The following is a 14,184-nucleotide window of genomic DNA, read 5'->3' on the forward strand; positions in this document are numbered from 1 at the left end:
GTTACGATTTTAACGATATATTGCCATCCAGTGAACAATAACATTAAATTTTCTAAATAAAACTATAAACTCTGTTTTTAAAGATGTACAAAAATTGAAACAGTAACATGCATAATTGATTCATTTGTTATTAAATTATAAATTGTGCGTTAGTTATTATTGTGTTTATTCATATTCTACTTAGCCAAGAGATGGCAGCACGGTCCCTGAAGGAAGATTAATTTCAATCCAGTGATACTAGTATGCTTATGATATTTTTCGATAAGTATGTCTCTATGAGAAATATTTTACACAGAGGCGTTTTCTAAGGTTTACCTGTGACGCAAGAGACAAACATCTAAAGCTACGCCCTCTTTAGGTGGCAGTGGAAGGAGTTTTAAGTTAAGATTGAAAGTTTTTAGATTTTTGGCTCAACATTGTAGATAAATCTGAAGCTATAAAAATTAAATATTTTCACTTATTATAATTTTATATTTTACACAGTGTTGTTATTTTATGATGAAAACTTGGATCACTTTGTAGGTCATTTATCAAATCAGACTTCTAATTCTTAGTTACAAGTGTCGATGGCCAAGTTTTAATTTGAACGTGAGAAAGGTTAAACAACTAAAAATTTCAGCCTATAAACTATTAAATCCCAAAATCGTCTGCTCTTTCCTCACACATTCAGTTAATGGGTTTTAAAGTAGATGGCGTTATTTTTTCTAAGCTCGAAGCCCATTAACAACAGTACTAAAGATTGAAAAATTACTCGTTTGGCTGAAACGTATGGAGCAAAAATCTAAGGGGACTCAATGTTTCCGTTTTTTTAAATCAGTAATCCTGATAACCTTTTGACGCATTTAAGGGAGCGGATTCAAATTCCGGCACTGACTAGGTTGAAAATTTATCATTTTGATTTTTTCAAAGTTTTTTAAATTATTCATTTTATGATTAAAACGTGATTAGAATGGACGCTTCAATAAAAGATACTCGGTTTTTACTCCCGTTCCAAATTCATCTGGGAAGGAATATTTCCGGTCGGTCGGTTAAACTGTTAGAATGGCTAGCCAAAAAGTCATATTGAAGCCAATTGGAGACGCGTTTTTGCCCTCATGATAATTTTGCGTCAGATAAGAAATGCGTCGGCTCACGTGTATAAGGAACATACTAATGCTAATTTTCGATAATATATTTTAAAGTAAAATATATTATGTTACTAAAACTAAGTATAAGAAGATAATATTATTATTATTATCATCCTCTTATGGTATAAATAATTAAAATTATACGGAATATTTTTATATTAGCGGGCAATTTTAAGGCTTCTCATGGAGGCAGAGTTAATTAATTTCGTATAAAATTATCTTTCGGAAAAAGATGAAAACTAATTCCTTTAGAACTAAACGTATTACTTTTGCAGTATGGTATGCAACAAGTGTTTCCTTTTAACCAGGTAACTTTTTTGGCATGTTAAGGCTTAGCAAAAAAACCGATGTTATGTTCGAGAAAAGTTTCCAGCTTTATAATATTTCAACAAGCACTATATAAATAGTAACTTATGAGTTCTGGCTGTCGGAAATATTACATCTTGGCAATTTCTGGGAAGATGTTTTATTTAAGCGCCTATTAAACCTCTGTACATTATAATGTGAATAAAAGTTTAAATTTTCTTTAATTACAAATCTGTTTCAATCTGTTTCTATAATTCAATTTGACGACGGAATTTGAACCTGCGCCGTTTCCTTAGCAAAACTTTATAGAGGAAAAGCAAAGTTTTCTACCTTTGGGAAGGCTTTATAATGTATTTCTAGGTAAGGTTTAAAAGCTAGATTTGCTAGGGTACTTCAATAGACGAGGCGGAAATCAAGTTGCTACTCCTATGCAATATTTTCTAAAGGCTAACACTAAAATTACATTGCGCAACGATAGATGTCGCCACTGCGCCGAAAGAAATTCTATTTTCACTTTTTCCGAGGGTTGATTCTTAGGCTATAGCGAAAGCGAAACCTTGGATAAAGGAATGGCGAAACTATAGGTCTGCTGTTTGCGATTTTTAATATGACGAAGGGGTTATTATTGACTTGAATATTAATTGAATCACGTAACAAAATGTACACATATGGTGTGATTCAGGAAATAACTTGTCAATATTTTTTTTTTATTCAAGGGAAAGAAATAAGGGCTGGTTGGGTCTGAGAAGACCGCGAGCCCCTTGTCAATATTAATACAGAGTGCCAATTTTCGTAGTCTAGTTGATTTATAAAAGCTTATAACTTGGGATAAACTAGGACTCGCGAAATAGCTAATAATATTATAGACTTTACTAACGTGTCATATGGAATGTGATGTAAATTATTTTTACTAACAATAGAAACGTGTTCATGTTGTAGATATTATCGTCTACGGTCTACCCCTCACTTTAGTAAGGTCTGTAATATTATATTCCCTTTATTGCGAGTCCTAATTTACCCCAAAAAGTAGCTTTTTTAAAAACCTTCCGTCGGAATGAAGTGATGGGCACATTTCACTCATTTTGGATGATGAAATTTGAGCAGATAATCCAGAATACAAACTGCCTTGGCAGGTGCACTCTGAGGGTCTACATCTTTTCTTTGTTTAAATAACTATTCAATTTCTATCTAAAATGTGTTCCTCTCTCGTTATTGTTTATATATTTTTAAATTATTTAAAATATTACCAAGTAGTAAAAATTTTCAATGGCTTTCCGCCTTTAGTTTACATTGAGTCACGTAGGAGACGATAATCCAATAGTTTATGATAAGCAAAAATTTAGAAACTGTTCATTACAAACACTTTCGTCTTTCGCTACCTTAATTTAGATATATCATAACTTGAAAATTGAGTTATTGGGAAAATCAGTTTTAAATTTTTGAATTCTTCCAGTATTAAATCATCTAACTGCCGTCATAGAACTCCATGCTGCCGTAATAACCATAGATATAGGAAATGTATATAAAGGTCTAGATAAAATATTTCAAAGGGAGTGAATACGGAGGTGACAGCTAGCAGAAACGCGTAATTTCTGCAGGCTGTCCTTATAACGCGCTATCTATCGGTAAGAAAGCTCGTGCTATCGTCGCGAGAGCCATTGTCTCCGGCTTAAAAACTATACTAAAAGTCACCAACAGATGGTGTCTAAAGACTACGGCCTGCGGAAAGGTCAAGCACTTGGTACTAAAATGCTAAGAGAGCTCGCGCTCTTGGTCACGTGCCTTCCTCGGTGTCTGCTAGGTGTCAATTCCGTATTTTATGTTAGGCTTAGACGCCCCGAAATTTATCTAGACCTTTATATACATTTCTTATATCTATGGTAATAACAAACACTTTTGACCATATGATGTGCTAGTGTCTTTTTAAGATAGATCACCCTTTTTCATCTTTATATTTCAAATAGAGTTACGATAAAGTTAACAGCCACGATCAGGAAAATATAGAGGAATACACTTAGAATGTCTAAGGTTCCATTGGGACGGTGATACGAAAGCGCGTCGAGAAAAAGGCGGGGCTTAACTACGTCAAGTGTGAGACGTAACACGACATTTCAAATTCATTGGCTCGAGGTTTGACGCGAAAAGAATGCGTCGTCATGGTATCAAATAGGCGATCTTCCCGCACAAAATAGGCTTATAAAGCAATGGATTTAAAAACCTCAATTTGTTATCGTACTTAATATTTTGAAGTAATTATCATGTTCTTCGCGAAAGAATTGTAGTGATACCTAATGTCAGGTATTTGTATGGTTATAAAAGAGATAATCAGGTAAGCTAATAATATAATAGCCATGACTAGGCTTAATGACGAGTTTTCATCGAATTAGGGTAGCGAGGCGCGAGAGTTTTTATCGTTAGTTTTCCCGCTTTAAGACACGCCCGTTTCTACGAGCTTCATCACGGCCGTAAAAACCTTCCTTAGACATTCCAAGTGTATACCTATATAGTTTCCAGGTACGATATAATAGACGCTTCAATAAAACATCTTCAAGGAAATTACCAAGAATTAATATATCCGAGAGACAGGATATGCATGTTACTGTTTATATGGTGCTTGTTGAAATAATGGAAACTTTTCACCTGTACGATAAGCAAAAAGTGTTTCCTTTTAACCAGGTGGCTTTTTTTGACATATTAAGGCTTAGCAAAATTTCCATTATTTCAACAAGCACCATTTAAACAGTAACTTGCAGGTCCTGGCTCATGGAAATATTACTTCTTGGCGATTTCCTTGAAGATGTTTTTTTAAGCGCGTATTAAACTAAGGTAAAGATTTTTCCTTAAAATTCTTATTAGTAAATAGTCTGTAGGAACTTAAAAACTTTTATTTATGACAATTTTGTTATTAAAAAATAGAAACAAAAGCTGAATAAACACTTTTATAATAATGGTTTACACTTTTATTATAATGGTTTACACTTTTATTATAATTGTTTACACTTTTATTATAACTGTTTACACTTTATTATAACTGTTTACACTTTTATTATAATTGTTTACACTTGTATTATAATTGTTTACACTTTTATTACAATTGTTTACACTTTTATTATAATTATTTACACTTTTATTATAATTATTTACACTTTTATTATAATTGTTTACACTTTATTATAACTGTTTACACTTTTATTATAATGGTTTACACTTTATTATAATTGTTTACACTTTATTATAACTGTTTACACTTTTATTATAATTGTTTACACGTTTATTATAATTGTTTACACGTTTATTATAATTGTTTACACTTTTATTATAATTTTTTACATTTTTATTATAATTGTTTACACTTTTATTATAACTATTTACACTTTTATTAGAATTTGGTCTTCTTTTTGCATTTAGAAGCTACAAGGAAATTGCTCGAAGCCCAACAGTTTTATGGAAATTTTTGCAAAATCCTCGCCACTGTAAGTTTGTTCCACGTAAAATTATTTACTAAAGGTAGGTTTCACTACAGACTAGTAAAACTGTAAACTTTGATTTCTTTTTGTAAGCAGAAAAACAGATATCAGTCATGTCAGAGATTTCGTCATCACTGTCTTGATGTTGAAAGAGTAAACTGACATAAGATCTATCATAAATTAAATAATAAGAATACGTGTGACTCATGGGTAATTTTCTCACTACATTCTTCTCGATAGTGACACCAAAAAAATCTTAATAGTGACACCCACTAACAACCAATTTATTGACGCCAAGGACTAGTCTTTACTTTAGAAAATCCAGTTGCATTTTGAGTGGAATAGTCCTTTAAATAAAAGAGCATACATAGCCGACTATAGAGTTTGTGCTGCTGCGACTGGACATATAACTAGTTTGTCTATGGTTTATCTTTATACTGCCAAAGCTGAGAATTTTCTATGCATCGATCTGGCAGCATTTTTCAACAGGGGGGCAAGACAGTTAGAGAGGGGTTTATTTAACAGCCTATTGATCAACATCAACTGATATTTTCTGACGCAAAAACTACTAAATTTACCAAGTTTGTATTTGCTGATCCTTCTACCAAAAGTGTGTCAATCGGACCTATTTCTATTACGAGCGAAATACAAGTTGGGAGGGGAGGAGGGAGAGCATGCCTTGGGGAGGAAGGAAGTTAAAACCAACAAATTACGCCTCGTAGTGAGGAACGGAGGAACTAAGTAGCACTGGTCAAAGTTAGTGTATTTTTTTATTTTTCGTCGTTCTGTGGAGATGCTATCGCCATCTACCTACGATATAATACCATAGACTAAAAAAAGATCCAGAAAAGCGACAATAAATAGTCTTTTATGTGGTCGATCTCGAGTCGAGCATTCATTAAACCTTTAGCATACGAAAGTACAGGGATTGTCACACTTTTGGTAATTATGTCACTTTTGCTTCTGTGTAAAAATTATGTTACCAAGAATTATGTTCAATGGGATGAGCTCAAACATAAATTTAAATCTTTAATGGTTCATACCATATAATATAATATAATATAATATAATAAAGCGTATAATTATTGACGAGTACAAATTAGGTACTACACATCTTAAAAGAAATGAAATAGTTTTTCTTTTAAGGTCGGGTCATAAAACCATTATTTTCAGTAACATTTAGAAGTGGCTAACATGATTTTAGTGTTCATTATTAGACGCTATAGCGCGAAATTAAAAAAATCTAAAAAGATGCGATAATAAGTAGTTAGCTTTAGAGAAAGAATTTTAATCAATGATTTGGCTAGAAAATGTCCCGATCTCTGTTCCCCTGGAGGGGAACCTAAGGTAATCGTGCGCTCCGCTACGAGCTGGTCTACGTTATTGTCCCACCGGGGGATTTTTGGGGGGAAAAAAGGGCAAATTTTTTTAAACCACCCAACTTCATTTAATGATCTATCTAATAATTATAAGGTGGAGGCCTGGTTTATTTTTTTGCAGGCTTAGAAGCGACATCTATCGACGAGACAACCATTTCTTCTGTGGTTTTAAAAGCGACTTTCAAAACGTACTATTAAACAGATCATTTTTTCTAGCCAAAGCGCCGCCGGGCAATTTTTTTAAAGGTGCGCCCACCCTCGTGACGTCATTCACACCTTAAGATGAAAAGGAAACGCCGACATATTTTCAAAGCGACTAAAATAAAAAACCCAACAAAAATTATAAAAAAATAAATGGCAGGTTTTGGAGTTTTCTTTTTTGGTTGGTTTTACGAATTGTATTAAGATAAAAACAACTTTTTAATGGGTTATTTAATTCAAAATGTATTCCCCTCTAACGTGCAAATGGCTATACCCATCCCTCTATCGCCGAAAAAATGCGTAACTCACTGGGCGCATGCTCGTAGTTGTAACTGTTATGTAGCATTTACAATATACCACATCCTACTTTGTTTCATCTGTTTTTTGAAGTCGAAATATTAATATCGTTAAGAGCTGTAAGATTTCGTAGCTTACTTTATTGCGTGCATGGACCAAGAATCTAAGGGGACTCACTGTTTCCGATATTTTGACACGGTAGGCGTGGCCAAAATCGGAAGGCTTACTGAGGTACGCCAACCGCTTTGAAGCGCCTCAAGAATTCTGTTCAACATACGCGACAGTATGTGCTAGAAAGTTGGGTTAGGTCGGCGGAATAAATAAATTAATCATTAAAATTAGTATTATTTGATTTATACGAATAAATTATACGATTAAACAACGATTTATCATGCAAAATTAATCATTTTTTTCGAATATTTCTGAATAATTCTCGGTTATGGATAAATATAAATAAATATATATAATTTCTTATTCAAACGCCGACCTCTAGGCTTAGTTCATTAAATTTTTTAAATTTAGAAATGAAATGGATTTTAGTGAATTAGATTAAAAACACCTCTTTTTTACTTAACATAATGGTTATTTACTATTACTTTAACTTTTAAAGAACCAATTTCAAAAATAAAAGGTTCAAAACTTACTAAGCCTCATCATTTAACCGACAACAACGGCGCCATTTGGTCAAAATTGAACGTGAACGCTGCAGCTTCTCTACGAAACTACGCCGGGATTCGACTCCAGCGACACCAAGCTTGTCCACATTGAACTAATATTACGCGTGATTTTCTCTGTCCCAGTATTCACGCGTCCTTTTTAAAGCCTGAACAGTGAGTCCCTTAGATTCTTGGTCCAAGCTGCGTGTGATTCCTTTGAATAAGTGCAGTCGCTGATACACTTATTATTATCAATTACCCAGGGCTCCCAGCGATTTTTTTTTAATATTATAGGAATTATAGGAAATTTCATAGAAAATATAGAAATTATAGGAAATTTCATAGAAAATATAGGAATGTATAGGAACATTTTTAGCCAAAATATAGGAATTTATATTAACATTTTTAGCCAAAAAATAGGAATTTATAGGAACATTTTTATCCAAAATATAGGAATTTATAGGAACATTTTTTGCCAAAAAATAGGAATTTATAGGAACATTTTTAGCCAAAATATAGGAATTTATAGGAACATTTTTAGCCAAAAAATAGGAATTTATAGGAACATTTTTAGCCAAAAAATAGGAATGTATAGGAACATTTTTAGCCAAAATATAGGAATTTATATTAACATTTTTAGCCAAAAAATAGGAATTTATAGGAACATTTTTAGCCAAAAAATAGGAATTTATAGGAACATTTTTAGCCAAAATATAGGAATTTATAGGAACATTTTAGCCAAAAAATAGGAATTTATAGGAACATTTTTAGCCAAAAAATAGGAATTTATAGGAACATTTTTAGCCAAAATATAGGAATTTATAGGAACATTTTAGCCAAAAATAGGAATTTATAGGAACATTTTAGCCAAAAAATAGGAATTTATAGGAAAATGTTTAGCCAAAAAATAGGAATTTATAGGAAAATTTTTAGCCAAAAAATAGGAATTTATAGGAAAATTTTTAGCCAAAAAATAGGAATTTATAGGAACATTTTTAGCCAAAAAATAGGAATTTATAGGAACATTTTTAGCCAAAATATAGGAATTTATAGGAACATTTTAGCCAAAAATAGGAATTTATACGAACCATTTTGAAAAAATAGGAAATTATAGGAGTATATTGAAATTATAGGAATTTATAGGAACTCTGGGAGCCCAACCTTTTATGTTTTCGGGAACACCGGACCTAAGCCAGAGCTAAGCTCTATTTCGAAGGCCAATTTTTCCCGAACGTTAAGGCTGTTTTCTAATACATTATTTTTAAAATTATTGGAATTTCTGGATATAGCTATAGAAAAACTAAAAATTTTCTAAAAAATAGGAATTTATAGGAACAATTTTGAGAAAATAGGAAATTATAGGATTATATTGATATTATAGGAATTTATAGGAATTATAGGAACTCTGGGAGCCCTGAATTACCTCATTATATAAATTTGTTTGTATTGTTTTCAATGACTTGGACATTCCTAATAAGACAGTGTTGAGATGCAAACGGTAACATACAAAGCAAGTGGCGACCACAGACATAATAAAGAAATAGACCCAAGATTGTACGGGTGGTTAATACGGAGGCGACGACTAGCAGACAACCGGTAGTTGTTCGGTATTCCTGTGGTACTACTTTTAAGCGACGCCTGTCGATTAGGTGATAAAATAAAAATTCATCACGTGTTCGTGTTTGTAATATTTAGGTACTCTGACGTGATTCGCGAGAATCGCGAATATTTCAGCTGTGATAATTTAAAATTTAATTAAAATTTGTAAATAAGTCAATTAATTATTTCGAAACCCTAATAAAAAGCAGCGATTTGGGTACATTTGTTCGAATTTCATTCGTCCGAACGGTGGTACAAATGTCCGAATGAACATTTGTCCGAATGTCGGAAAACAGGATCGTATGTCCGAAAACGTATTTCATTTGCCCGAAAAATTTATCACAACTTTTGTTGGTGATTTAGTCGTTCAATTTATGTTAACTTTACTGGCGAATTTCATTTGTTCCAATAATCGTTTGTCCGTTTTTTCGAACATTAGGAATTGGTTGTTTTTTTTTTAAATATTGTTAATATAAGAAAATAGTAACATTAACGTGAACCTAACCTAACCTAAAATATCAGCAATAAGAAATACTAATTTAGCGACAGAATTCGGACAAGTGATGCTACCGATTCGGACGAATGAAACAAACAAGTTCTCCAATTCGAACAATTGAAACATTTGTTACTTCGGCGGTTCGGACGAATGAAATTCGAACATTTGGTTCCACCGTTCGGACGATTGAAATTCGAACAAATGTACCCAAATCGCTGCTTTTTATTAGGGTTTCGAAATAATTAATTGACTTATTTACAAATTTTAATTAAATTTTAAATTATCACAGCTGAAATATTCGCGATTCTCGCGAATCACGTCAGAGTACCTAAATATTACAAACACGAACACGTGATGAATTTTTATTTTATCACCTAATCGACAGGCGTCGCTTAAAAGTAGTACCACAGGAATACCGAACAACTACCGGTTGTCTGCTAGTCGTCGCCTCCGTATTAACCACCCGTACAAGGAGCAGCCACTTGCTTTAAGGCAAAATTTTCTTACCAAACCTCTTATTCAACACTGATACTATTGCCCAACTTTGACTTGGACGTAATGTTTTTAATTTAATTATTTTCAAAACTGCCCTCAAAATGGCGGCCATAGCCTAAAGCCACGTGTGGTCAGAAATTTATCAGTGATACAACTCTAACACCAGATTCCAATCTCTCTTCTCTACCTATTTCCAGGGATAGCTCGTATCAAAAATTATGCCCCCCAAAACTTACCACCTCCCCCTTGCTACGCCACTGGCTAGAAATCTGAAAATCAGTTCAGTGATAATTTTTATTAATTGTCACACTTATTTTTATTATGTTACTTTTTTTTGCGAAATAAAAAGTCTCAATAACTTTATAACTCATAAAGGTCAAAAGTTGGTAATTTAAATAGCAATTTCAAGCGGAAAATATATCTCGAAATATAAACGTGTAGATCATTTCGCACGCGCACCATTTTTTTTACGATCTGAAATTTTAGTAACTTCATTTTATGGTGCACAATTTAATAGTTTTTAGCTTTTAATTTCTGCTGGATATACAGAGTAACCGCAACGATTTTTAAGTCGTAAATTTGCCACTAGAAGGCGACGCTGGGCTAATAAAGCCAGAACGGACATCATAATGGCCGCCGACTCGTAAAAAAATATCTTTCCCGTTTATTACAGATATTAAGCAGAGGGCTCTAGACGTTTGAACGAAAACGTCAAGAGTCACACGATCATTCTCCGCGTTTTTCTTTTAGCCATTATATTTCGGAGTCGGAAGCTTTTATAACTTAATGTGACACGTAGTATAATATTTGTAGCCTTTAAATAAAAATTCAATTTCTAGCTACGTGCGTTTTAGCAATCGTAAAAAATTGCTTTTAGGCCTAATTGAAATGCACCTAAGTCAAGGTTCCTATGCTCCTAAGTCAAGTCTCGTATATTATAGACGAAATCGGAAAACATTTAAAATAAAGCCGGGTACACGGAAACAAATGTTTGTGTTTAGACATTACTCACAGCTTTGCATAAAGCACGTTTTAGTATTGGTTAAACACGTTTTTATTTTCGTCATGTACCCGGGTTTAACAAATATTTCTAAAATGTGTAGATGTTTTCTTTAGCAGTCAAAGTAAAAACACACCAAACTGATTTTGAAGAATTTAATTTTACGAACCCGTTGATACTCCCAACGTTGCCATTCTAACTTCTACAGCGACCTGCTTAACCTCTCTATCGCCTCTCCACGTCGCGACCCTCAAACGTCCAATTTAAAGCGAGTTACGCCGCGATACGAAGTTGCGATGGACGAATGGATTAGGAGGTATAAAGATAAATGCAACGTACAAGCGAAGTATCTAGTCGAGGAGGCTCGTCTGGAAATAAAATATTTCTTCAACCTTGCCGAAAGTTAGTCCCGAGTTGATTTTTCTATCGTAAAAATTAAAGACATGTTTATGACTCCTCGAGTTGAGAATAAAAATGAATAAAATGGGAAGAAACCAACTTAGGATATACCGTAAAAGATCCTGAAAAAAATTAAACAAAAAACAAGCATAGTTTTTAAAAGTTTTTACGATTTTTAGACTCGAACAAATTGTCCACCACCTCGGCGCCTGCTCAATCCACCTTAAATTACGACTTGTCCTGAACCTCGGGAGGTGTAATAGACATTCAGAGAGCGAGCCGATTGAAATAAAATACGTATGATGTTTAACAACTTACAATAAAGGATTAATTAAACCCGAAAAATGTGTATTTTATTGAGTAAACTCAATACAAAAGACAGATTTCCGCGGTATAATGACGAATAAAGTACTGTTTTGCTAGAAATTGGGATAAACCAGAATGCACGAAGAACGAAAAGTGATTGGACTGTTGCAATGATGAAGAACACGGAGGTCATCAGTGGATGCTAGCATTGAAATAGTTTTTAATTTATCACGTCGTTCAGGTCGTAATTTTCAGATATCTGAAGCTAATCATTAGTCAGATTAGGTTAGTCTTTTATATTACTCTCACCCAAGAATCTGATCTTAAACTGTAGCTAATTAATTATCTCATCATGAACTGATTGGGTATAATCGCCAACTTTTCAGATTAGGTTAGTCTTTTATATTACTCTCACCCAAGAATCTGATCTTAAACTGTAGCTAATTAATTATCTCATCATGAACTGATTGGGTATAATCGCCAACTTTTCAGATTCTACAACTTTTATTAATTATCTTTGATTTCAATAAATTAATTCATTATTTTATGAATTATGACACGGCAGTTACGCTACTTTATTCATTCGCGTAATATTAGTACTTTAGAACCTTATATTTAAACTTTGTCTACTAGTTTGGTTTACCGGTACGTATGGTAACCCGAACTGCGAGGGAAAAGGCCTAAATAAATTGTCCTCCGAGTTGAACAAGGGCGCGCGCTTGGACAATTTGAAAAATCATTGTCACTCGTGTGTGTCTATTTGACTTCGAAGTAAAAAGTCACAATACAGCCTTCCCACGCGAGAGGTACTCGAAAGATTGGGTAGAAACCCTTTGGAAGTACAGTGGCTATACCGCGGTGACCACGGCGCCACTGCTCCAGACAGTATTATGTCCAAAGGGTGTAAGATGCCATAGAAAACGGAAGTAGATTCGATTCATTCCGAGAAACCCATTGACACTCGTCGGCATTTCGGCTCCAATATTGTGTTGGAACCGTCTCGAATGTTTATGAGAAAATGGTGATAAATATAAAAGATTCGGTGGAAAAATGTGGAGAAACGACGGAGCATCGAAACCTATTGTTACCGTTATGTTTCCTTCGTGAAACGAATGCGCCGAACAACTGACCAAAGAGGATGGCAAAAGGGGTCATTGACGAAAGGTCAATTGCCGTACGCTCCCCCCTTTTAAGAAGTACTTGAGCAAACCTTTCAAGATGCTCAACGGTCCAGCGGAGTCAAAAAGGGGTGGAGATACGACCTCGAGAATAGTTTTAACCACGGGGTTTCAACAACTTTCCGAGCCATCCCCATCCCGTCAATGTATACCTCAACGTGAATGATTCCTCTTTGGTAAGTACAGGTTAGGGCGCTAGCGCGGGTATTTTAAGGTTGGGGTTGTACCTTTCCAACAAGTTAGGGAACGTTTTCGTCGGTCCTAATAAATGGTTTCGACCCCTCGGGCCGTAGTTACTCTTTCTGACGTTCCATCGACGGGGATCGACCCGCAACTTGTCACCAGCAGAACGTTCTCAAAGGTTAAAACCATACGTAAACACAATGGATGCCCATAAATTCAACGTATTTTCCTTCTTTTTTACCTTCTCTTTGAGCAAGGACGTTTGGCTTTCAGTAAAAATAAATCTTTTCTAAAGACTGTAAAAAAATAAAGAAAACTGGTACGGTTTGAGGAAAATTTTCCCAATCCAGTTTACGTTTAAGTATATTTTGACATTCGTTATTCGAGTTAAAAATAAGTCGAGAAACCCCTCTCTTGTCTGTCAATTTCAACCATTTCGAGTGGTATATTTACTTTCTAAGTCTCGCACACCTGTTCTTCTAAGTCTGGTATGATGGAATGCTTCAAATTTTGTAAACAAATAGTTTACTAAAAAGCGCGCTATATTATAGATTGTACAGAGTTAAAGTTTCGTTTAATACTTGTCAGGGATTGCTGGATCGAGGTTAAGCGTGTTGATGTACGGGGTCATCGAGTCAAAACCGTGTAAAGGTTAACTTTATAGCCGTCGTACACGTTAAATCCCTAACAAATGGTTGTTGATTGGCCATTTCCCATGTTACGTTCGGGAACTCCGAAGGAATTTACAAGAGCCGCGTCTTATCTACGAAAAGATATCAACGGTTCTGCTAAAAAATAACCCGAGATTGAGCGAAATAACACGAAATCTTCGCCAGATAAAAGGAAGCTACGAATTTAACACCGCTTCGGAATTGACATGGATCTTATCGCCATCTTGCGGTGGCCGATATATCAGCTTTAGCGGAAGGTTACCGAGAGAGGGCGCTGCAGCGGGGAAAGAAATACGTTTCTGGGAAACACGACTGTGACCCGGCGCGTAAAAACGTCGCGATCAGATTGATTCATTTCTTTCTCGCGATCGTAAAATTGGCGAAAACTACGAAGTCGCATGGCCCCAGGAAGTTCAAAGTTACT

Source organism: Leiobunum rupestre, chromosome 5 (genome assembly GCF_980474605.1).
Source record: "Leiobunum rupestre chromosome 5, qqLeiRupe1.1.hap1, whole genome shotgun sequence".
Classification (NCBI taxonomy): domain Eukaryota; kingdom Metazoa; phylum Arthropoda; class Arachnida; order Opiliones; family Sclerosomatidae; genus Leiobunum; species Leiobunum rupestre.